This window comes from Lithobates pipiens, unplaced genomic scaffold (assembly GCF_037356315.1).
Source record: "Lithobates pipiens isolate NorthernLeopardFrog02 unplaced genomic scaffold, aLitPip1_a1.2 Scaffold_27, whole genome shotgun sequence".
NCBI lineage: Eukaryota > Metazoa > Chordata > Amphibia > Anura > Ranidae > Lithobates > Lithobates pipiens.
The window spans coordinates 59411678-59436399 of record NW_027507788.1 but is presented as its reverse complement, the minus strand read 5'-3'; the positions used below and the strand labels follow the sequence as shown (position 1 = coordinate 59436399).

The 24722-nt window shown below is 44.0% G+C and overlaps 1 protein-coding gene across 1 annotated transcript in view; it reads right to left on the bottom strand.

Moving 5' to 3' along the window:
• Positions 1-23020, bottom strand: part of TAGLN (transgelin) — a 51853-nt gene extending 28833 nt beyond the window's left edge. The window contains exon 1 of the mRNA XM_077456984.1: positions 22861-23020. The gene's annotated coding sequence lies outside the window, so the exon portion shown is untranslated. The remainder of the gene's footprint in view (positions 1-22860) is intronic.
• Positions 23021-24722: the final 1702 nt, after the last annotated feature.

The following is a 24722-nucleotide window of genomic DNA, read 5'->3' as shown; positions in this document are numbered from 1 at the left end:
TTGTCAGTTAAAGCGACGCAGTGCCGAATTGCTCTGGTCAGGAACGGGGTAAAATCTTCCAGGGCTGAAGCGGTTAAGCTTTGACAATTAAACCTGGAAGCTGACTGGTTTCTATGCAGAGCTGCAACAGATTTTGTACTCTACAACTTTAGTAAATCCCCCCAATGTGTGCCTCCAGCTGCATAAGGGAGATAATAAGGGCAATGTTAGGTATAGGGAAGGGACAATATTGCGCTAAATAATTTGTACAATGTTCTCACACTGTGTGTGTTGGCCTGAGTTCACCAAACTTTTCAAAGACTCGAACATTGATCCCTTGAACATGCAACTGTTTTTTTTTTTTTTCAGTGTCTATGCTTCTTCATTATGCAGACTTCCACCCATGCATGATCTACACATCTTGTATGAATTGAAATCTGTGGTACAAAATAACTAGGAACATTGTGAACCAAGGATACTTTTATTGGCAGCGTATGAAAGAGAAGACTTTAAAAGTTTGACTTCCTTATGCCTATGTAACAGTGTGAATATATTTCACAAGCAAGTTAGCACAGAAGGTCAGCTTACATAATACTCGCACTATAAATTTCCTTTTATGGCAGTTGGTAGAATTTTGTTTTGTTCTAGTATGGGAGGGGTGGGCAACAGTAGATGTCTAGGCTGAGGCAGCAAATTGGTCAGAAATGTGTTTGGTCATTGTAATCTAGTTTTGTCAGCCTTGTAAATATACAATATTACGATCATGTGTGTTTATCATGGAAAAAAACTATACCTTAATATGTTGTAGCTAAATTTGGTGCACTCAAAACTAAGATAAAAGAGAAAAAAAAAGTGTCTCTAAAACTCACAGACTCTTACTGATACTGTACATACAACCCCGCTAAAATGCCTTAGAAAAATTCTTGGTGGATAAATTAGGCTTCTTGTTTTAGATATCCATTCTTTTAGTGTATAAAATTATTGCTTTTAATAAACTAAAGAAATGCACTGATCTCTGTGATGGTAGTGCCCACTTTGAAATCTAGAGGGCATACCCTTTTTAATAAACAGACAATTCTTGCCAGTCTTCATTTTTAATGTATGCCTAATGAAATAAGCATTAAAAAAAAAAAAACACCTCCTCAAGATGTATTTGAAATTGTAGGTTATAAAAATAGAGAAAAACTGAAATTTAAACCTAATAAGCTTCTGGAAGGCTCCAGGGACATTACTGAATCCAATGGCATTCTATGGGGCTCCCTTAAATACACTAAGGAAAATAAAACTCTTTCCTGGGCACCAATAGACTGCTCAGTTTGCAAGGGATAGGTGTATTGGATGAACTAGAACTTGTCTTTTTTCAACCAGGTTAACTACTGTATGTAACTATGTATACCCAGTAGTATAAGCATTTACCTCAAGCTTTTGTTCTTTTGAAATTGGTTAGTTGGTTAGGCCCGCTGCCCAAATATATTTTCTACTTCTTGATACACAAAATAATTGGGTACTTGTTGGGTTGATTTTCTTCAGTTGGGATTTAAATGAAACAAACTATCACTGCATTGCAAATAGCTTTTAGGCCTGATTCCCACCTATGTATTTTTTGTGCTTTTTGCATTTTGCAGATTTGCACTACAGATCGGGTTCCATAGGAAACCATGTTAAATGGACTGTAGTGCAAATCTGCAAAAAGCACTAAAACTGCATAGGCGTGAATCTAGCCTTATACTGTTAAATACCTTATTGAATCTCTTTCCGCATACAGATCAGTTACATACATAGTTACATAGTATGTAACCGATCTGTATGCGGAAAGAGATTCAATAAGGTATTTAAAATATAAGGCTGGATTCACACCTATGCAGTTTTAGTGCTTTTTGCAGATTTGCACTACAGTCCATTGTGCGTGGACACATCGGTTGACTTCATTTTTGACAGATCATTGTGCACCTGTTGAACTTCTCTAAATGGAGCTCAATTAGAATTTTGAAAATATTTTAAACATGATTGGAATGTATTTTCCAACCAGTTTGTGTGCATCATGGCCATTTTTTACCATAGATTTTGAAAATTCAAATCTGCATCTGCTTGGGAGACACAAGAGTCATACATAGATTGGTCACAATTCCACAACACTTTAACAGGACCCATATTTTGTTTTGCTTTTTGAGTGGAATTTTCTTTACAAAAAAGAACACTATTCCAAATAATGGAATGACCTGCTCTCTGCAGTTTTTGCTTTGTTCAACTCCACTTGCTGCTTAAGGATTAACTCCAGGAAGATTTAAAAAAAAAACAGCAAATAATCCAGCTATGTATTAAGGAATGCCGCTAGTATATGTATCTGAGTATGACTTGGTATCGGCCTTTTATAATCCTCTATAAAGCATCACATAGACTGGAGTCTAACATGGGGAACCAAATGGGTGGTATTAATGTGCTGGCAAAATGCTAACAGGAGTAGAAAGCAGGATTAGCAGAGGGTGGACTGCTGCTGCTCTTTCACTGTCCAATCATAGGCTGGAGGCCAGAACTTGACCTTGCTTTATTTCTTACCTGCAGCAGGGAAAAGTCAGGTCAGCGGATTGTGGTACTGTAAAAGGACAAATCCTTTTACAGGTAAAACAGCTTCCATATCACTGCTTCAAATAGATATATAGCTTCTTGTCTGGATTTTATGCTTTCAACACTAGTATTTCTTCTTCACTGTTGATGGTAATGGCTTTCCTTTTAATTTTCCAGAGCCCCGTCTCCAGGCCACTGACAAGCTGTATCGTTTAATAAGTGGTCATAGATCCCCACATCCAGAAAAGTATCTCTATCTACCTTTTCAAAGTTCTTCAATGCTATACTCTTATGGCATCAAAGAATACAGGTAGCAAACAAAGTACTTTGGCTTTTTACAGGGCGATACTTTTATAACCTCCAGAGCAATCTCTTTAAAAAGGCCCTTAAACAGTATTAACAAGGGTCTATAAATCAATGCTATATGATTTTATTATTCCTCTTGTCCATGCCACCTACTCAGCAAAAGGAATAGTTTCCCATGAAAATGAGTCCATTGGAAAGCTCAACATTTGGTGTGCCTAGCTCCTTCATCCTGTCCCCATTTCTATTTGAACTTCTGGTAACTGTATAAAAATATGCCAGAATTAGCATACATAAGAGAAAAGCACAGGGATGCTAGCTGAATTGGAAACTTGGGCTATACAGTACTATGCAAATGTTTTAGGCAGGTGTGAAAAAATGCCGTAAATTAACCACTTAGAATTTACCCCCTTCCTGACTGGGCCATTTTTTGTGATACGGCACTGCGTCACTTTAACTGAAAATTGCGCGGTAGTTTTGTTTGTTTGTTTTGTTTGTGTTGTTCAATTTTGTTTGGGTAAAGCCTCGCGCTTTACCCAAACAAAATTGATGTCCTTTTTTTTCCCCACAAATAGAGCTTTCTTTTGGTGGTATTTGATCACCTCTGTGGTTTTTATTTTTTTGCGCTATAAACAAACAAAATACAGGCTATTTTGAAAAAAAAAAAAAATATTTTTAACTTTTTGCTCTAATAAATATCTTCAAAAAAAAAAAAATTCTTCCTCAGCTTAGGCTGATATGTATTCTTCTACATATTTTTGGTAAAAAAAAAAAATCGCAATAAGCATATTTTGATAGGTTTGTGCAAAAGTTATAGGGAATTGATTTATGGCATTTTTATTATTTTTTTTTTACTACTAATGGTGGCGATCTGCAATTTTTTTTATTGCAACTGCGACATTGCGGTGAACAGATCGGACACTTTTCACACTATTTTGCGACCACTGACATTTATATAGCGATCAGGGCTATAAATAGCCATTGACTGTGTAAATGTTACTGGCAGGGACGGGGTTAACACCAGGGGCGATCAAGAGGTTAACTCTGTGTCCTAGGGAGTGATTATAACTGTGGGGGGATGGGACTGCCTGGGGGATGAGATCGATTGTTCCTAATCAGTAGGAGCAGAAGATCGCTCTCCCCACCCCTGGCAGAACAGAGATCTGTCTGTTTACATTGACAGATCTCCATTCTTTCCTTCTCAGGAGTATTCGTGGGTAGCCAACGGGCATCACTGCAGCCAGCCACGCGCACAGGCTCCTACATCACACAGTGGGCGTGCCCGTGCCCTATACTCCTTAAAGCGACCACCGTACAGGTACGCCGATTCACACAGGAGTGCCATTCTGCCGCCATCAATCGATAGCGGCCGGTCGGCAAGCGGTTAAGAATGCTTTTAGAAATGGATGTGTTATTGTTTATTTTTATCAATTAATAAAATGTAAAGTAAATGAACCAAAAAGGAATCAATCAAATCAATATTTGGTGTGACCACTCTTTCTTATAATTCTATGTAATCTTCTAATTCTTGTAGGTAAATGAAACTGCCCAAGGGACTTTCAAAGTTAACAAAATGTAAACAAATACAAATTCCATACATAAAATATCATATCAAATTAATATTGAAAGGGGATAAAAGTGCTGAAGTTGCTAGTAACTTTTTTTTCAGCCCCTTTTTATGTTTTCAGCTTTACTTTTATTTTTCAGAAATTTCCCCTTTCAATATAGTTTTTGGGTGTCATCTCTAGTGTATTGGATGATCTTTTCTTTCTTCTCTTTCTCTACAGTGGCTATTTATCTATTGCTACACATTCTATTTGGTATATATCTCTTTCCCAGGGTTGTCTGAATTGGTCTTTATTCGTTATGTGAACTGCACTCATTCATGGACCTTGGCCCCTTGGGGTGTCTCTCAGCCCATCCCTGGTCTCCGACCTCAACCTCCATGATAGACTCTCCATCTGCTGGCTGATCCTTTGACTGTGTTTAACATCGACTGGGCAATTTTTTGGGTTATTCCTACTTAGAAATAAGTTTGGCTGGTTACCAGTTCCTCTGTGTCTTTTTTTTTTTTTTCTTGCTACACAAGTCTTACACATAGTACTCTGTACTATGTACCTATGTTTATAATGCCTTTTTGATCTAAAGACATCCTGTTAGAAACATTAAACTCCTAATGAAGTGAATATTGTTTCATAAAACGCATTGAGATTTATGATGTTTTCCCACTTCGGCACTTTGACTATTCAGAGAAACTGCATCAATCTTAAAGACTAAAGTGCTCAATTACTAATATACAGGTATGATGTTTGGTGCATCCTTTTGCTTTTAACAATTGTTCTATGCAATAAAGTGTATGTTTTTATATGATATTTTATATATCGTATTTCTTTGTGTTTGTTTACACCTCTATCAAAAGTTCCTTGGGCAATTTAATTTGACTTCTTTGCAAGTATTCAGGATGGAGGTACTCAAGCCGCTTCAAGAGATCTAACTATTTTATGATAATTCTTCTAGGTACACTTGTATGCTGTTTTTGAAGAAACTCAGCAGGTAGGTTGTTCCAAACATCTTGGAGAACTAACCACAAATCTTCTGTGGATGTAGGCTGCCTCAAATCCTTCTGTGTCTTCATGTAATCCTAGAAAGGCTTGATGATGTTGAGATCAGGGCTCTGTGGGGGGCCAAACCATCACTTCCAGGACTGCTTTTTTCTTTACGCTGAAGATAGTTCTTTAAATACAATTAATTGCAAAACTTTATTTTTTTAAGTTTGGATAGCGTGGAGATGAATTAGAACATCTGCCAGGTTTTATTGCTGTCTGTGCCCCCGTTAGGGAGATTCATCCTCTCAATTTGTCCCGTTTGTAATTATCATTGAAAGTGAAAGTGGGGGGAAATCTTCCAATAGGAACACTAGACCTGGGGGTCCCCAAGAAATTCCTCTTAATTTTCAGGGATTCTCACTTTCTGTTTTGACTACGGGACATGAAGTGAAGGAAAATCTCCCCAATGGGACACAGATGGCAAAAATAAATCGACAGGGGTTATGACCCTCACTCTATCCAAAATGAAAAAAAGTTTTGCCTATATAGTTCCAAGTTTAATGAAATTGGCTGTATGTTTAGGGTCACTGTCCGACTGTAGAATAATTTTTGGGCTTATTACACACCTCCCTGACAGTATAGCTAAATGAAGAAGTATCTGTCTGTATTTCTCAGCATTGAGGACACCATTGATCCTGAACAAATCTTCAACTTTATTTGCAAAAATAAAGCCCCAAACTTGCAAGGAACCTCCACCATGCTTCACTGTTGCCTGCAGACCCTCAGTATTGTACTGCTCACCAGCTCTTTGGTGATCAAAGTGCCTCCTGCAAAAGCCACATATTTCAAATTTTGACTCACCAATCCAGAGCACCTGCTGACATGTTCTGCCCTCCAGTGCCTATGTTTTTGTTCACAGTTGAGTCACTTAGCTTTGTTTCCTTGTTGGAGGTATTGCTTTTTGGTTGCAATTCTTCCATGAAGATCGCTTTTTGCCAGTCATCTCTGAACAGTAGATGGGTATACCTAGGTCCCACTGGTTTCCACCAGTTCTGTGCTGATGTCACTGCTGGACATCTTCTGAATAGTAAAATAGTATTAGGCATGGTGTGTCTTTCATCTGCCGCACAAAGCTTCCTTGGCAGACCACTACAGCTACAGTCATCAAAAGATAAAAAAAAAAAAAAAAGATACTTATCCATCATGCCATAGCATAAGTGAGGTGTGTGATTGGCCCCAAATGTATTCTGCAGCAGGACAACGACCCCAAACATACAGCCAATGTCATAAAGAACTATCTTCAGGGTAAAGAACAAGAAGTCTTTGAAGTGATGGTTTGGCCCCTATAGAGCCCTGATCTCAACATCATGGAGTTTGTCTGGGCTTACATGAAGAGACAGAAGGATTTGAGGCAGCCTATATCCACAGAAGATGTGTGGTTAGTTCTCGGAGATGTTTGAAACAACCTACCTGCCGAGTTCCTTCAAAAACTGTGTTCAAGTGTAACTAGAAGTATTGATGCTGGTTTGAAGCCAAAGGGTAGGCGCATGAAATATTGATTTAATTTAGATTGTTCTTCTTTTCACTCACTTTGCATTTTGTAAATTTGTTAAAAAAAAAAAACTAAATATATATTTTTGAAAACATTCATACTTTACAGCATTTCTTTCCACAAGCCTAAAACTTTTGCACAGTACTGTAATTCTGCAATTGGGCGGCATATCCCAAAGTTCTAAAGTTTTTTTTTTTAATGTTGCTTACCTACCTAAAGTGAAAGTTACACTTTAAGCCCACCTCCCTCCACCCTCTACCACATTTGGCATATTATTATTTTTTTGGGGGGGGGGGAGGGAAGAGCAGGTACCTAGTTTTGATAGTATTTGTGGATACTGAGTTTTATTTTTATTTTTCTAGTGAAGACACGGTTTTAACATAAAAGCTGTAACTTCCTTTTTTAAATCACCCTATTATTGTGAATAATATAATAAATGTTCTTATGTGATTACTGGCCAGCACCCAGGTGTGAAATGATGGAATGATTTTTGATACCCAGTATTTAGTGGGTAAAGTAGTTGGCAGTCATGTACTGGCCATCTGGACCACTGTGAGTTTCCGGGTGGGCCGGTTTCAGTGACAGACAGCCTGCCAAAGAAATGGCTGCATGACCCGCACAGCCATTAATTTGAGCACCACTGTATTGCCCAAGCGGCAATTTGAGAGGGGCAGCAATTCAGGGGTGCACTGGGCCAGGATGGTGGGAGTGTGCTGAGAGCTTCAGTGTTCAGGGCGACTTCTCTGCTGCTACCATAGCTGCAGGCTTCTTATTGTTGCCAGCGCCCCCCCCCCCAACACCTGTAGCACAGAGCCGAGTACCTGCTTTGGCTGTGATAGGTGTCTGATAGGTCACGCTGCTGGGTGGGCACAGAATTCCTCACTGACCAGACCTTAACCCCTCTCTCTGCACCCCCCCCCCCCCAGTCCGCTTTCTCCCTGCCCTCTCCCTCCTCTCTCTCTCCCTGCCCTCTCTCTGGCAGCAGGTGACAAGTGACAAGCTGCATCTGATGGCAGTCGACGGTGGCAATCGACAAGCTGCATCTGGTAGCAGGTGACTGTGTCAAGTGACATGCTGCATTTGGTGGCAGTCGACAATGGCAAGTGACACTGTATCTGTTAGCAGGTGACGGTGGCAAGTGACATGCTGCATCTGGTGGCAGTCGATGGTGGCAAGTGACACTCTGCATCTGGTGGCAAGTGACACGCTGCACCTAGTAGCAGGTGACACACTGCACCTGGTGGCAGTCGACGGTGGCAAGTGACATGCTGCATCAGGTAGCAGGTAACAGTGGCAAGTGACAGGCTGCATCTGGTGGCAGTCGACTGTGGCAAGTAACACGCTGCATCTGATGGCAGGTGACAGTGGAAAGGGACATGCTGTATTTGGTGACAAGCTCAGGGTTCCCACTGATTCTGCATTATGGTGAGTTGAACTATTTCATTATATATTACAATGTACTAATAGAAATAATGTGATTTGATCATCTTGACACTATATTAAGCTGGATTCACATCTATGCATTTTTAGTGCTTTTTGCACTACAGAACGTGTTCCATAGGAAACCATGTTAAATGGACTGTAGTGCAAATCTGCTAAATGCACTAAAAATGCATAGGTGTGAATCCAGCCTTAAGGTTGGCATCAGGATGGTTTCAGTGCTAACACCAACCATTCACCCGACAAATCATTTTCACTGCTGAATTCCCCATCAACCCTGAGACTACACCCCCCCGCTCCTTGGCAAAACTGTCCCTGAATAGCAATTTGGAAATGTGGTAACCCTACTGGGGGGGGGGGGGGGGCGCAGAGTGGCAAATTTCACCCGGCCCGCTCTGGTGTCCCATACATAGGCCACACCGCTTCCCTCAGATCCATCCCAAACTCAAACCGTATCCATGTCCATATCCGTATCGCGCAATTGTGTATAGTTTATATACCGTTTTTATGCGTGTTTGCAAAATTAAAGTGAGCCGGTCTGGATGAATTCCAGGGAAAAAGTTTTGTCCCAGTCCAGCCCTGGTTGTTAGGCATAGCTGATACACATCAACATTATTGTATTTCTTAGTAGAACACTGGGCAAATGTGGTTCAGTTGTTCCAAGTAGCAGTTAGCCATATTTAGTACAGCTGGATGCTTCAGTGCAAATACAAAACTTATCATGGACAGTCTGTAATTGCTTTTAGGCCCATCAAAAAAAAACCTCTATAATCTGAATACTACAGAATGAGCCCACTTCCTATTTTCATCCTATTTTCCTAAATTCATCCAGGAAACAACCTGATAGCCCCACTCAATCAATGCCAACACTCACTCTGCTTTGGTGGTCTGACAATTTAGTATATGTGTCAACAATGACCCCAGGGCAAATATTTTGCCCCCCCTTTCAAATACAACACTGTTTCTCTTTACCATTTTATTGTTTAACTTAATAAAACATAAAAAGTCTTCAAATTCTAAACATGGGTCATCAATGAACAAAGTGTATTAGTCTGAAGCCTTTACCATTTTACTTATTAACAGAATATAGTTGATTTTGCAATTTACTATGTGACAGTGCTGCACCAGGTCATGGTATGAAGGGGTTAAGAGGCTCTATGGTGCTCGTGTTAGGCAGAGAAGACTGGATTGTCAGTTTTCTTCAGGATTAGTAGGTCCTGGATTGGGTCCTGAAGCAAAGAGAATTCACAGAATATTGGGTTGTATAAAACCCCCAACCCTGGCTCCCTAACTACCAGCAACTGGTATCTTGCTTGTGCAGGTGTGCCCTCTTAATATGGGTATATTGATGGTTCAAGGCTCCACCCAGGGGACTGGAGGCCTCTGCCCAGAAGGTAGGGTGTGTCCTGGTGGAGTAGGGAGCTGTAAGGTGTAAAGCAGGGATATGCAATTAGCGGACCTCCAGCTGTTGCAAAACTACAAGTCCCATCATGCCTCTGCCTCTGGGTGTCATACTTGTGGCTGTCAGAGTCTTGCTAGGCCTCATGGGAATTGTAGTTCTGCAACAGCTGGAGGCCCGCTAATTGCGTATCCCTGGTGTAGAGTGTGTGTGTAACAGCACTGAGCATTGGGAGACATAGGGGTTTATTTACTAAAGGCAAATGCACTTGGAAGTGGTTATTGTAGATCTGAGAGGGACATGCAGGGAAAATAATAAACAGCATTTTAGCTTGTACATGATTGGATGATTGAAATCAGCAGAGCTTCCCCTCATTTCAGATCTTCCCCTACTTCCAAGTGCACTTGCCTTTAGTAAATCCACCCCAATGGGTCATGAAACAAGAGGCCAGAGTGCTGTAAAGTCAAAGCAAGAAGGCTGATGGTATTTGTCTTATGGTAATGTGGTGCTGAAAAGCCCCGATAGGTTGAACTTTCATGTCATTTTGAACTTCTTGCTAATAATAAAAGTGGGCAGGAAAGTCCTTAAACGAAGATTTAGCAAGTGGCTGCATCCTCAAAGCTCCTATTCCAAGCTCGTACCCGCAGCTGCTATGGAATTTAATAATAGTTTACTTGTAGGGCAAACAAATCTTCTTTTAGCTAAATAGATTATATAAAGAGGAATAAACTATGTAATTATGGCCAGTAGCAGTTATTTTTATTCATCTGAACTTGTTCTTTAATGTTAAAGACAATAATTATGTAATGTATAAAAAGAATACATTTTTGTGAGGACCACATTTTGGCCAGAGAGGACAACCGGTTCATAAGACTGTGAAAAAGGCCATCTAAGCCACACGAGATCAGCCGTTCTACAACAGGCAATGTCACTAGAACAGGGTCCTTTCTAAAATGTTGTCACCGCCCATTGTGTTCATGGACAATCAACATCCACCATGAGGTCCATTTCATTGTCATTGGATTGGGGGTGACGGGGTCACCCATACTGCATGTCCCTGACACTCATTAGAACTAAAGAACTTGCTATGATAGGTTCAATATTACAGGACAAGTCGAATTAATTGTGACTGTTACTAGCTGTAGTATGGCCCTGGATAAATGAGAATATTTACAGAAATATAATTATATTGTTCAAAGTTTCATGTTTTAGGTATGAAGGAACAACCTCATACACTCATATCCTAGGATTCTCCCCCCCCCCCCCTTTCTTTTCTGGTCTAATGTCTGCACTAAAAGTATATGTAAACTCTCACCCTTTAAAACATCCCATTCAGTTTAAAACAGAAATTAAAGTTAAAACATTTGTGTATAGATATAAGAAAAGGGTATTTATAATGTTATTTTAATAAGTGATCACATAATCTCTGTTCTCAGCTGTATAAGAGCTGGGGAGAGGAGAAACAGCAGAACACTAATCTTCCCACTGAATGGCTGGGCAAGGGGGCGTTTTAAGACACATCTGAAGAAAGCAAGCTCAGTTCCAAGCACAGCCAAAGAACTGACAATATGGTGCTCTCGTGCCTAGTGTGGTCAGTTTTCAATAGGAAAGTAGAAGGACTGGCAGGAATACCAGGTATTTCATGCAAAGGAAGCAATGCAAAGAGAACAGGATACTATTTCATACATACAAGTACATGGTACAACACATACACTAGATTACCAAAGGTATTGGGGGACCTGCCTTTAACACATATGCACTTTAATGGCATCACAGGCTTGGTCTATAGAGTTCAATATTGAGCTGGCCCACCCTTTGCAGCTAGAACAGCTTCAATTCTTACAGAAGCACATTTGTGAGAGTCAGGCACGGATGTGGATGAGAAGGCGTGGCTCGCAAGTCTCCACTCTAATTCAGCCCAAAGGTGTTTGGTTGGGTTAAGGTCAGGACTCTGTGCAGGCCAGTCAAGTTCCTCTACCCCAAACTCACTCATCCATGGAGTTTGGGGTGAACCTTGTTTGTGCACAGTTATGTTGTAACAAGAAGGGGCCAGCCCCAAACTGTTCTCACAAAGTTGGGAGCATGAAATTGTCCAAAATGTCTTGGTATGCTGACGCCTTAATTGTTCCTTTCACTGGAACGAAGGGGCGAAGCCCAACCCCTGAAAAACAACCCCACACCATAATCCCCCCTCCACCAAATGATTTGGACCAGTGCAGAAAGCAAGGTCCATAAAGACATGGATGACTGAGTTTGGGGTGGAGGAGCTGGACTGGCCTGCACAGAGTCCTGACCTCAATCCAACAGAACACCTTTGGAATGAATTAGAGCAGAAACTGCGCGCCAGGCCTTCTTGCCTAACATCAGTGCCTGACCTTACCAAAGCGATTCTGTAAGAATGGTCAAACATTCCCATAGACACACCCATAAACCTTGTGGACAGCCTTCCCAGAAGAGTTGAAGCTGTTATAGCTGCAAGGGGTGGGCCAACTCAATATTGAACCCTACGGACTGGGATGACATTAAAGGTCATGTGTGTGGAAAAACAGGTGTCCCAATACTTTTGGTAATATAATGTATATCAGGAATATGAAATGTTGGGGTTACATATCCTTTAATGTCTTTTATACTCACGAGAGCGCTCTCTCTTTGGCCAGATTATCTATCAACTCCCTCAAGGCTCAACTCAATCAACCAACTCGAGGCTTCATCACCCTCTCTGCCCATTGACCATGCCACACCCTGTATAGCCAATTGGGGAACTTCTCCTCTTGTGTTTCAACCTGCAACTGTTCACTCCCCAATATGATAGAGTGCCTAATGTCTATGTCTATATATATATATATATATATATATATATATATATATATATATATATATAAAATAAAGCACTGTGCCAGTCCCTCTACCCTTTAAGGACCGATGTGAACAGCAAACATCAGAAATGATGCAGCTGGCACACAATCCCACCCTTACCACTCCTCACTTCATTTCCTAAGAAGAAAGAGCAGCGATGATTAAGTCATTTAGTACAATGGTCATTCTGGCAATGAAGGATGCACATTCCCCGAAGCTCTTATTTCAATGTAATCTCTCATTATATCATATCACATATCGTGTATTCTACTTTATTAACAGAACACAAGGACAGACACATAGAAAAAGCACCATTTCAATATTCCACCCTAAAGCCCTCTGATTGTTGTGTCCGATGTCCTCAGTAATACAGCCTGCAGAAAAGAGTGCAGCGTTCACTCATCTGATCAGAATAGAGTGGTTTTTGAGTGGTTGCTATGGGTTACTGCGCTCTTTACACGATTATTCATGCATTGTGCTACCTTGCTCAACAAACCAGATAGTCTAGGACATTAAGACAACCTCACTATGTCTTGATGCCATAGAACTGCAAGACTTAAAGCGATATTAAACTCCAAAAACAAACATTTATTATATTGCAGCTTAACAGTTCTTAGCTGTGATGGCTGCATTAGTTGTATTTTTTAGGCTTTCTTTCCTTTATTTTCACCTGGCGATCCAGCCAGTAATCTGTTGTTTTTTTTTTTCCCCCAACAAAACGAGCTGTCCTGCAGATGTAGCAGTTAGAGGTTTGAGACAAACCATTTCACACTGGGCAGGGGTGTTTACAATGGTTAACTTACATTTATATGTCCCTAAATTTTTTAGGATGTTTCATCCTTTATACCATGTCTAACATGTGAATTTTATATTATGTGTAAAAATGTTAAAGAATATATATATAAAAAAAAAAAAAAAAAAACTTACATTTATATACAACCTTTACCCCAAAAAGGAAAAAAAATGTTTGCTGTGACTGCTGTATTAGATGGACTAGCATAAATAAACATGGCGGCACAGTGGTGTAGTGGGTAGTAGTGATGGACGAACTTCCGACGGGACGTTTCGCGAACGCGAAATGCGAACGGACCCAAACGTTCGCGAAACCGAACGTTCGCCGCGGGCCCCATTGACTTCAATGGGAGGCGAACTTTGCAAACCTTCATGTCGAATTTGCGGCCACGTGGTAATTATTAGGGGGTAAAACGTAGTCCCACCATCTGGACAATGACATAATACATGTATGAGGTGAATTTGGGATCGATAACTACAAGCATTTTTATTTTATTTGGGAAATTGTTCTAACAATTCAGGACTATGGAGCTAATGAAGGCAATGGAGGAGAGGGAAGGTCAGGGACCAGGGTAGGCAAAGAAGAGGGTGCAGGAGATGATCACCAGCAGCGTGACATACCGGAATGACACATGCACCGTGATAGAGGCATCTGACAGCAGCACCGTAATACAGAGCACTGACAGCAGCACCGTGACATACAGCGCTGACAGCAGCACCGTGACATACAGCGCTGACAGCAGCACCGTGACATACAGCGCTGACAGCAGCACCGTGACATACAGCGCTGACAGCAGCACCGTGACATACAGCGCTGACAGCAGCACCGTGACATACAGCGCTGACAGCAGCACCGTGACATACAGCGCTGACAGCAGCACCGTGACATACAGCGCTGACAGCAGCACCGTGACATACAGCGCTGACAGCAGCACCGTGACATACAGCACTGACAGCAGCACCGTAAGCAGCCCCAGGAGGAAGTCAGCACAGCACAGGGATGGTGTGATCCCCTCATAATAAGAACCCCCAGGAGGAAGTCAGCACAGCACAGGGATAGTGTGATCCCTTCATAATAAGAACCCCCAGGAGGAAGTCAGCACAGCACAGGGATATCATAAGCAGCCCCAGTAGAAATATGACACCGCTCAACCTCTTCAAAGAGGAGGGTAGGGGCATATAGTACGGTGTGCTTTTTTGGGTCAAGGAAGTGAGCCAAATGAATTAAGAAGGTCTGTGTGCTTGATTAAAAAAATAGTTTATAGACATATACATGGTCTACTGGTCACATGTGTTGAATTCCTCCGAGATCCATGCCTCATTCATTTTTAGAAATGTGAGGTAGTTAACACTGTGGTGAGCTAGGCGAGTACGCTTATCGGTCACAATCCCCCCTGCTGCGCTGAACGTCCTTTCGGACAGGACACTGGATGAGGGGCAAGCCAACAGTTCGATTGCAAATTGGGCAAGCTCTGGCCAGAGGTCAAGCCTGCCCACCCAGTAGTCTAGGGGTTCATCACTCCTCAGAGCGTCCACATCGGCCGTTAACCCAATGTAGTCGGACACCTGACGGTCTAGGCGTTCCCTGATGCTGGATCCGGATGACACCTGTCGATGGGTCGGCTGAAAGAATGACCTCATATCCGAAGTCACCAACACATCTTCAAACCGGCCTCTTCTTGCAGGCGCTGTTGGATTGGTACCCGCAAATCCTTCTCTGGGAGTGGGAATTGCTCCTCTGCCAGCGCACGCAAAAGCAGAATGCAGCATTTCTCGAAGCAAGGCCTGGAAGTGCTGCATTCTGACAGCCCTCTGCGACGGCGGTAACATTTCCGCCATTTTGTGTTTGTACCGGGGGTCTAAGTACGTTGCCACCCAGTACTGGTCCTTGACCCTCATGCTTTTTATACGGGGGTCCCTATTAAAACACTGGAGCATGAAGGCCCCCATTTGCACTAAAGTGGAAGCGGTGTGGTGGCCTGGCTCCTGCTCATCATCCAGGATAATGTCGTCCTCTTCATTCTCCTCTCCCCATCCTCGCACAACAGGGATCCCAGAAAGGTTTAAAGCATGCTCTTCTTGCTCCTGCTCATCCGCCCCGGCACCATCCTCCTCTGACTCCTCATCAGACTCCTGTTGTTGACTTGTCTCAGATAGAGTAGCCCCCCCTGGGAATTCATCCAGCATTGCGACTTCCTCATCTTCCCGCTCCTGCTCCTCCACAGCCTGATCAATGACACGACGCAATGCACGCTCCAGAAAGAAGGCATAAGGTACCATGTCACTGATGGCGCCATGGCTGCGACTGACCAGTTTGGTGATCTCCTCAAATGGCCGCAGAAGTCTGCATGTGTCGCGCATGAGCAGCCACTGGCGCGGTGAAAAAAAACCCAGCTCCCCAGAACCGTTTCTTTCGCAGAGTTCATACAGGTAGACGTTAACTGCACGTTTCTGCTGGAGCAGCCTATCAAGCATATAGAAGGTTGAGTTCCATCGCGTCGGGCAATCGCAAATAAGACGTCTGACCGGCAGATGGTGTCGCCGCTGAATGTCAGCAAGGCGAGCCATGGCCGTGTAAGATCTTCTGAAATGGGCCGAGATTTTCCTTGCCTGCCGCAAGATGTCCTGGACCCCAGGGTATTTGACAAGGAATCGCTGCACGACCAAGTTTAAGACGTGTGCCATGCACGGCACGTGCGTGATTTTGCCCTGTTTCAATGCGCTAAGCAGATTGGCACCGTTGTCACACACCACTTTACCAACTGTCAAATTGAGCGGTGTTAGCCACTCATCTGCCTGTGAACGCAAAGCTGAAAGGAGTGCCGGGCCAGTGTGGCTCTTTGCTTCCAGGCACAACAGACGCAGCACGGCATGGCAACGTCTCACCTGGCATGTGGAATAGGTTCTGGGGAGCTTGGGCGGTGCAGTGGAAGAGACGCTAGCAGCGGAAAAGGAGGAGGCAGCTGAGGAGGAGAGGGAGGAGGATGGAGTAGGAGGAGGAGAAGAAGAGTCAGGCCTGCATGCAATCCGTGGCGGTAAAACCAAATCTACACGGGTGCCACGGGTTACATGCTTGACGGCCGTCAGAAGGTTCACCCAGTGGGCAGTAAAACTGATATACCTTCCCTGCCCGTGTTTGCTAGACCACGTGTCTGTGGTCAGATGTATCTTGGCACCGACACTGTGTGCCAGAGATACATTCACTTGCCGCTGAACATGGCCATATAGCTCTGGGATGCCCTTCTCTGAGAAATACTTCCTTCCTGGGACCTTCCATTGTGGTGTTCCAATGGCCACAAATTTGCGAAAGGCCTCCGAGTCCACCAGTTTATATGGCAGTAGTTGGCGGGCTATGAGTTCTGACAAGCCAGCCGCCAACCGTTGGGCAAGAGGGTTATCCGGCATCATCATTTTTTTACGCTCAAACATTAGGCCCACGGAAGCCTGCCTTTTTGCAGAAAAATGTGAGCTTGGCGTGATGGAAGGTGGAGTGGAGGACAATTGTGAGGAGAGAGGAGAAGGAGAAGTAGAAGACGAGGCTGGACGGTGAGAGCCTGCAGTGTGGCTTTGTGTGTTCCGTTGCTCCCACTGGGCTCGGTGATGGCTGCTCATGTGCCTTCTTAAGGCGGTCGTCCCTAGGTGAGTATTGGGCTTACCGCGACTAACGCGTTGACTGCAAAGATTGCAGATGGCAACGCTATTGTCAGCAGCGGACACGTTAAAAAAAGCCCACACTGCGGAGCCATGTGCCGGTGTCCTGGGAGCGCCAGATGTGACCGTACATGGTCGATGACTCGCTCCTGATACATTTGCAGTCTGCTTTGTCCCTGCTGTGCAATGTAAGTCATTGCTGCTTCTCCTCCCTATCTGCTGGTCCATATCTCCCTCTGAACTCCCCTCCTCTTCCTCTCTTGTGGGCACCCACGTGACATCACTAGACACGTCATCATCAACGTCACCTTCCCCACCGCTATAAGTAGAGATCTCGGAGTAGGCAGCAACACCGGGGACCAACCTCCTCCTTGGGCTGATCTGGGTACTGGCGTCAGACTGCTGAGTAGCGCTTGTTGCTACCTCCTCTTCCTGATCCAATACCAAGAGTGGCTGCGCATCAGAAATGTCCTCTTGATATGGATCGGAAAATAATTCCAGTGACTCAAGCGGAAGGTATGTGGTGGTGGTGGTGGTGGTCGTGTTGTTGGTGGTAGTGTCTTTGGGGGTGCACATAGCAGAGAGTGAAGAAGAGGGTGCAGATCGAGAGGATGAGGAGGGTGCAGAAGAGTAAGGCTGAGCGAGCCACTCAACCAAGTCTGGTGCATCCTTTAAAGTAATTGAACGCACCTTCTGCAACTTCCCACTTTGGCTCAAGCCTGTTGCTCCTGCCCTACCCCTACCACCCCTGCGGAAGGGCCTGCCTCTTCCTCTGCATGTCATTTTTTAAATGACCCTGTGACAAAACTCTTAGTCCCTATACCGCTGAAGGACTGCTGCAGTATAGGTGAGCGGTCAGCAGTGGTGCACGTCAACCCTATCTATTGTGGACCTATAGCGGTCCTTACAGAACAGCAGACTGTACCGCACTCAAGCCTATGTACCGTAGCACCCTATACCAAGTTACCAGTCCTTATAAGAACTTTTGTGGACCAAGCAGGTTGTGTATTAGTGTTTAGCAGACTGTACGTCAGTCCCTATACCGCTGAAGGACTGCTGCAGTATAGGGCAGCGGTCAGCAGTGGTGCACGTCAACCCTATCTATTGTGGACCGATAGCGGTCCTTACAGAACAGCAGACTGTACCGCACTCAAGCCTATGTACCGTAGCACCCTATACCAAGTTACCAGTCCTTATAAGAACTTTTGTGGAACAAGCAGGTTGTGTGTTAGTGATTAGCAGACTGTACGTCAGTCCCTATACCGCTGAAGGACTGCTGCAGTATAGGTGAGCGGTCAGCAGTGGTGCACGTCAACCCTATCTATTGTGGACCGATAGCGGTCCTTACAGAACAGCAGACTGTACCGCACTCAAGCCTATGTACCGTAGCACCCTATACCAAGTTACCAGTCCTTATAAGAACTTTTGTGGACCAAGCAGGTTGTGTATTAGTGTTTAGCAGACTGTACGTCAGTCCCTATACCGCTGAAGGACTGCTGCAGTATAGGGCAGCGGTCAGCAGTGGTGCACGTCAACCCTATCTATTGTGGACCGATAGCGGTCCTTACAGAACAGCAGACTGTACCGCACTCAAGCCTATGTACCGTAGCACCCTATACCAAGTTACCAGTCCTTATAAGAACTTTTGTGGAACAAGCAGGTTGTGTGTTAGTGATTAGCAGACTGTACGTCAGTCCCTATACCGCTGAAGGACTGCTGCAGTATAGGTGAGCGGTCAGCAGTGGTGCACGTCAACCCTATCTATTGTGGACCGATAGCGGTCCTTACAGAACAGCAGACTGTACCGCACTCAAGCCTATGTACCGTAGCACCCTATACCAAGTTACCAGTCCTTATAAGAACTTTTGTGGACCAAGCAGGTTGTGTATTAGTGTTTAGCAGACTGTACGTCAGTCCCTATACCGCTGAAGGACTGCTGCAGTATAGGGCAGCGGTCAGCAGTGGTGCACGTCAACCCTATCTATTGTGGACCGATAGCGGTCCTTACAGAACAGCAGACTGTACCGCACTCAAGCCTATGTACCGTAGCACCCTATACCAAGTTACCAGTCCTTATAAGAACTTTTGTGGAACAAGCAGGTTGTGTGTTAGTGATTAGCAGACTGTACGTCAGTCCCTATACCGCTGAAGGACTGCTGCAGTATAGGTGAGCGGTCAGCAGTGGTGCACGTCAACCCTATCTATTGTGGACCGATAGCGGTCCTTACAGAACAGCAGACTGTACCGCACTCAAGCCTATGTACCGTAGCACCCTATACCAAGTTACCAGTCCTTATAAGAACTTTTGTGGACCAAGCAGGTTGTGTATTAGTGTTTAGCAGACTGTACGTCAGTCCCTATACCGCTGAAGGACTGCTGCAGTATAGGGCAGCGGTCAGCAGTGGTGCACGTCAACCCTATCTATTGTGGACCGATAGCGGTCCTTACAGAACAGCAGACTGTACCGCACTCAAGCCTATGTACCGTAGCACCCTATACCAAGTTACCAGTCCTTATAAGAACTTTTGTGGAACAAGCAGGTTGTGTGTTAGTGATTAGCAGACTGTACGTCAGTCCCTATACCGCTGAAGGACTGCTGCAGTATAGGGCAGCGGTCAGCAGTGGTGCACGTCAACCCTATCTATTGTGGACCGATAGCGGTCCTTACAGAACAGCAGACTGTACCGCACTCAAGCCTATGTACCGTAGCACCCTATACCAAGTTACCAGTCCTTATAAGAACTTTTGTGGAACAAGCAGGTTGTGTGTTAGTGATTAGCAGACTGTACGTCAGTCCCTATACCGCTGAAGGACTGCTGCAGTATAGGTGAGCGGTCAGCAGTGGTGCACGTCAACCCTATCTATTGTGGACCGATAGCGGTCCTTACAGAACAGCAGACTGTACCGCACTCAAGCCTATGTACCGTAGCACCCTATACCAAGTTACCAGTCCTTATAAGAACTTTTGTGGACCAAGCAGGTTGTGTATTAGTGTTTAGCAGACTGTACGTCAGTCCCTATACCGCTGAAGGACTGCTGCAGTATAGGGCAGCGGTCAGCAGTGGTGCACGTCAACCCTATCTATTGTGGACCGATAGCGGTCCTTACAGAACAGCAGACTGTACCGCACTCAAGCCTATGTACCGTAGCACCCTATACCAAGTTACCAGTCCTTATAAGAACTTTTGTGGACCAAGCAGGTTGTGTATTAGTGTTTAGCAGACTGTACGTCAGTCCCTATACCGCTGAAGGACTGCTGCAGTATAGGGCAGCGGTCAGCAGTGGTGCACGTCAACCCTATCTATTGTGGACCGATAGCGGTCCTTACAGAACAGCAGACTGTACCGCACTCAAGCCTATGTACCGTAGCACCCTATACCAAGTTACCAGTCCTTATAAGAACTTTTGTGGAACAAGCAGGTTGTGTGTTAGTGATTAGCAGACTGTACGTCAGTCCCTATACCGCTGAAGGACTGCTGCAGTATAGGGCAGCGGTCAGCAGTGGTGCACGTCAACCCTATCTATTGTGGACCGATAGCGGTCCTTACAGAACAGCAGACTGTACCGCACTCAAGCCTATGTACCGTAGCACCCTATACCAAGTTACCAGTCCTTATAAGAACTTTTGTGGAACAAGCAGGTTGTGTGTTAGTGATTAGCAGACTGTACGTCAGTCCCTATACCGCTGAAGGACTGCTGCAGTATAGGGCAGCGGTCAGCAGTGGTGCACGTCAACCCTATCTATTGTGGACCGATAGCGGTCCTTACAGAACAGCAGACTGTACCGCACTCAAGCCTATGTACCGTAGCACCCTATACCAAGTTACCAGTCCTTATAAGAACTTTTGTGGAACAAGTGAGTTGTGAATGTTTAGCAGACTGCAGCAGAAGGGCAGCAGTCAAGTATAATATCCTTTCTATATTTGGAAGAAAGAATATTATACATGTACAAGCCTATTACTGTACCACTGATACCAGTCCTGAAAAGAACCTTTGTGGAACTAATAATAACAGCAAGTCTTTAAAATTACCCTCACTGCCTGACAACACTGCTTCCTTCCTGTCCCTATACAAATTGGCAAAAAAAGAGAACGATTAGTGGTTACTGGAACAGCTCTTTTGTGGACCTTGATAGTAACAGCTAATGATGATGATGATGATGATGATGATGAAAGACTAATCTGGCTGTCCCTGTAGCATACACCGTCCTTTCCCTTTCTCTAAACTAACAAAAGACACTCAGGCTGCTGCAAGAATCAGCAGCACAGCAAACCTATCAACACCTAACACCTATACCAGTCCTGAAAAGAACTTTTGTGTACCAAATAGCTAGTGGTTTATCTCTCCCTACTCCACACAGGAACCTGTCCCTATCTTAACAGAAGAAAGAATGTAAAATGGCCACCGGATCGGGTGTATTTATAGGTTAGGGGGAATGTACAAGTGTCCATGTGCTGTCATGTCTCAATTGGCTGTCCTGTATCACATGATAAACGTGTCACCAAAGGTTAAAGTTCTTGTATACATTAAACACGTAAGTCCGCCGCGGCGAACGACGGAAAAAGGCGTTCGAACGTGCGGACCGCGAATGTCGGAAATTCGCCGCGAAACGACCGCCGGGCGAACCGTTCGGCCATCACTAGTGGGTAGCACTCTCACCTAGCAGTAAGAAAGGTCGCTGGTTCAAATCCCAACCACGACACTACCTGCCTGGAGTTTGCATGTTCTCCCTGTGCCTGTGTGGGTTTCCTCCGGGTTCTCCGGTTTCCTCCCACACTCCAAAGACATGCAGGTAGGTTAATTGGATCCTGTCTAATTTACCAAAACCATATAATATGAGGTCAAACCTTAGAAGTTTCAATGTGTGTGCAATCAGGCAGGTCCTTCTACTACATGGTTTTGGTAAATCTGAAGGAAAAACTCAGCAGACAATCTGATAGTGTGTATGGGGCTTTAGGGACCTTAGATTGTAAGCTCCTTGAGGGTAGGGACTGATGTGAATGTACAATGTATATGTAAAGCGCTGCGTAAATTGATGGTGCTATATAAGTAACTAAAATAAATAAAGGAACAACCTGAAGCCAAAATCCAGCTAACACTCTGCCTTCCCCCACATTAACAATGCTGAGAGCCAAAGGTCTATTCTTTGTTCCTTCATCCAGAGCGGGGGCACAGAAGGCGTGCCCGCAGTCTGGATGAATACAGGAGGTGTGTTACTGGCCGGATCACCAGGTTAAATCATAGGGAAGAAAACATTTAAAAAAAACATTTAAAAAAAAGCAAAAAAAAAACACATTAAAAACTGCAACAAAAACATAAAAAAATATTTAAAAAAGCATAAAAAAACAAAAAAACATTAAAAAATAAAAAACCTGAAATGCTGCCACAACATCTAATGATTGGCATGCTGCAATACATCACATTTTTGGTTTTGAGTTTAATACTGCTTTAAAGAAAACCTGTCATAGAACAAACTCCCTTCTGAAAATGCTAGGTGCCTGGCTGAAGCTCGAGCTTCAATACTTTGAGTCACCCATAAAGAACAATCAGAGAAATGTCACAAGCTGTTCATTCAGAATTCAATCTCTCTAAAATTGTTCCATGAATGTCAGGCAACAAGCAGATAGAAAAGCGAGCAGCGTCTGCCGTCAGGTGTCTCATGTAATATCCAACAAATAGGTAACTCCTATGATATTATCCATAGTACATATATAATAGACAGGATAAGATATCCCATGCCCCCTCCCAGCCATCTCATCCATCTCTCCCCAACTCACAGGTTCCTACTGGCTGCTTGTTTCTGTGTCCAGGATGCAAAGTACTGAGTGCGAAGTGAGAAGGATGGGGAGATAAAAGTGTGTAGCTGTGCAATGTGAATTGGGGGAGTTTGGGCCCACCTTCTCCCACCTTCTCCCCCCTCCAGGCCCTGATCTTCCCAAGTCCTTATTAGGGGAAGGTCTCACTGGGATCTGAAGACATTCTCTGGATACCTAAAGGATGCGGGAAATGGGAAGTGTTTTGTGACTCACAGGGAGGGGGGAAATCTCCCTCCAGCAAATCCTTTTATAGACTCAATTCGGGGGTAACAGATTTCATATAAACCCTTCGCACTTCATGGGGACTGTGGATGATCTCAGTGACGCAATGCAAGAGACAGTTAACCATTTCATGTCATATCTGATCTTTCCATGTATTCCCCAAAGATTGATGTTTTCTGTACATGTCGGAGATGGGATCTATTAAGAAAACGCTCTTCCAGTTATACAGAGATGACTATTTCCATGGCCCTGAACCTCTTTGGCAGTATTATAGACCATGTCAGGAATCTTTTAATAAGTACATGGAATTACAACCAGTTCCCAGCTCTCTCTATTGTTACAATCAGCCACAGGCTATGAAAACCTTACCCAGGACTATTTTGTCACTAGAAATGTACTTTTTTTTTTGGTCCCCACATTTTAACCCCTCCTTTTCCACTTATTCAGTTTTTTATTTGTTATTTAAATTCAAGGAAAACAGCAAAATTTGGGGGTGCTTAACCTGCCAATGGATTTGTATTTCTGTCCCCCCAATCCTAAAAATGACACAGCTCAGTCTGGCCCGGCAGGAGACCCGATTTCCCTCTGTTGCTGTTCAGGAATATTTACAAGTCTTTTCCCTCTCCCAGCCTGTGATTGGACAGTGAATGGAGAAGCAGTAGACTGATTAGCTCATTTCTGTAACTCGGATCTTTGCTCCTTCTTACGTGTTCCGCGCTAATGCATGAACACTGCAATATATCATCATATATATATTTGTGCTGCTTCTCCCTCTTCCAGCTTGAGCTCTGCTGTACAAGTTACTGCATGTAAATTCCAGGTACTTGCACTGCTGCAGTAATGAACACTGAAGAGCTACATTATTGTTTGTATTCTATATTTGCCTGTAGTTTAGCTTTAAAGATGGCAAAGTGTAGGCTTCATATACACTAGCCTACATTTACCGTGACTACGAGGAAAACACAAAACATGGCAAAATCGCAGCGCAGTTTTGAGTTGAGTTTTCTCACAGCCGGCGGTCAAAATGTTGCAATCATGAACGCTTTATTTCCACGTTCAGGAGAGGGAGGTTAAAAAAGCTCACCTAAAATGTGGCAGCTCCTAAACTCTGCTAAGAGCCTACGTGTGCATTGAACCACTGGCCTGCACTATGCATTGCTGTTATCACATTGATTCTGCACCCAAATCACACTGCTCTTGCAAGATGTGTATGGCTTTTTTCCCATAATCATGCGTACCTAGGTGGATGCCGCATCTGTCCCCCGCCATCTTTGCACTGAGAACCGAGCCACCGAACACGGCTGATGGCTCGACTCTCTCATCTCCCTGAGCAGAGAGCTGCTGCCTGTCAGTCAGTATCTCTCCTGCTCTGCTCCTCCATGCTCATTGGAGCGCTGAGCTGTGGAGGAGAGGGGAGTGACCGAGAGGCTGAGGCGGCTATCAGTCCAGGCACCTGGTGGATCAAGATTCCCAAATTTGGGATGACGTGTTGCTTGGACTGACCTGTATGATGTCAGTAGAGAGTGGACTTCAGAGCGCTCTCTGCTATATATATATATATATATATATATATATATATATATATAAAAAAGGGTCACAGG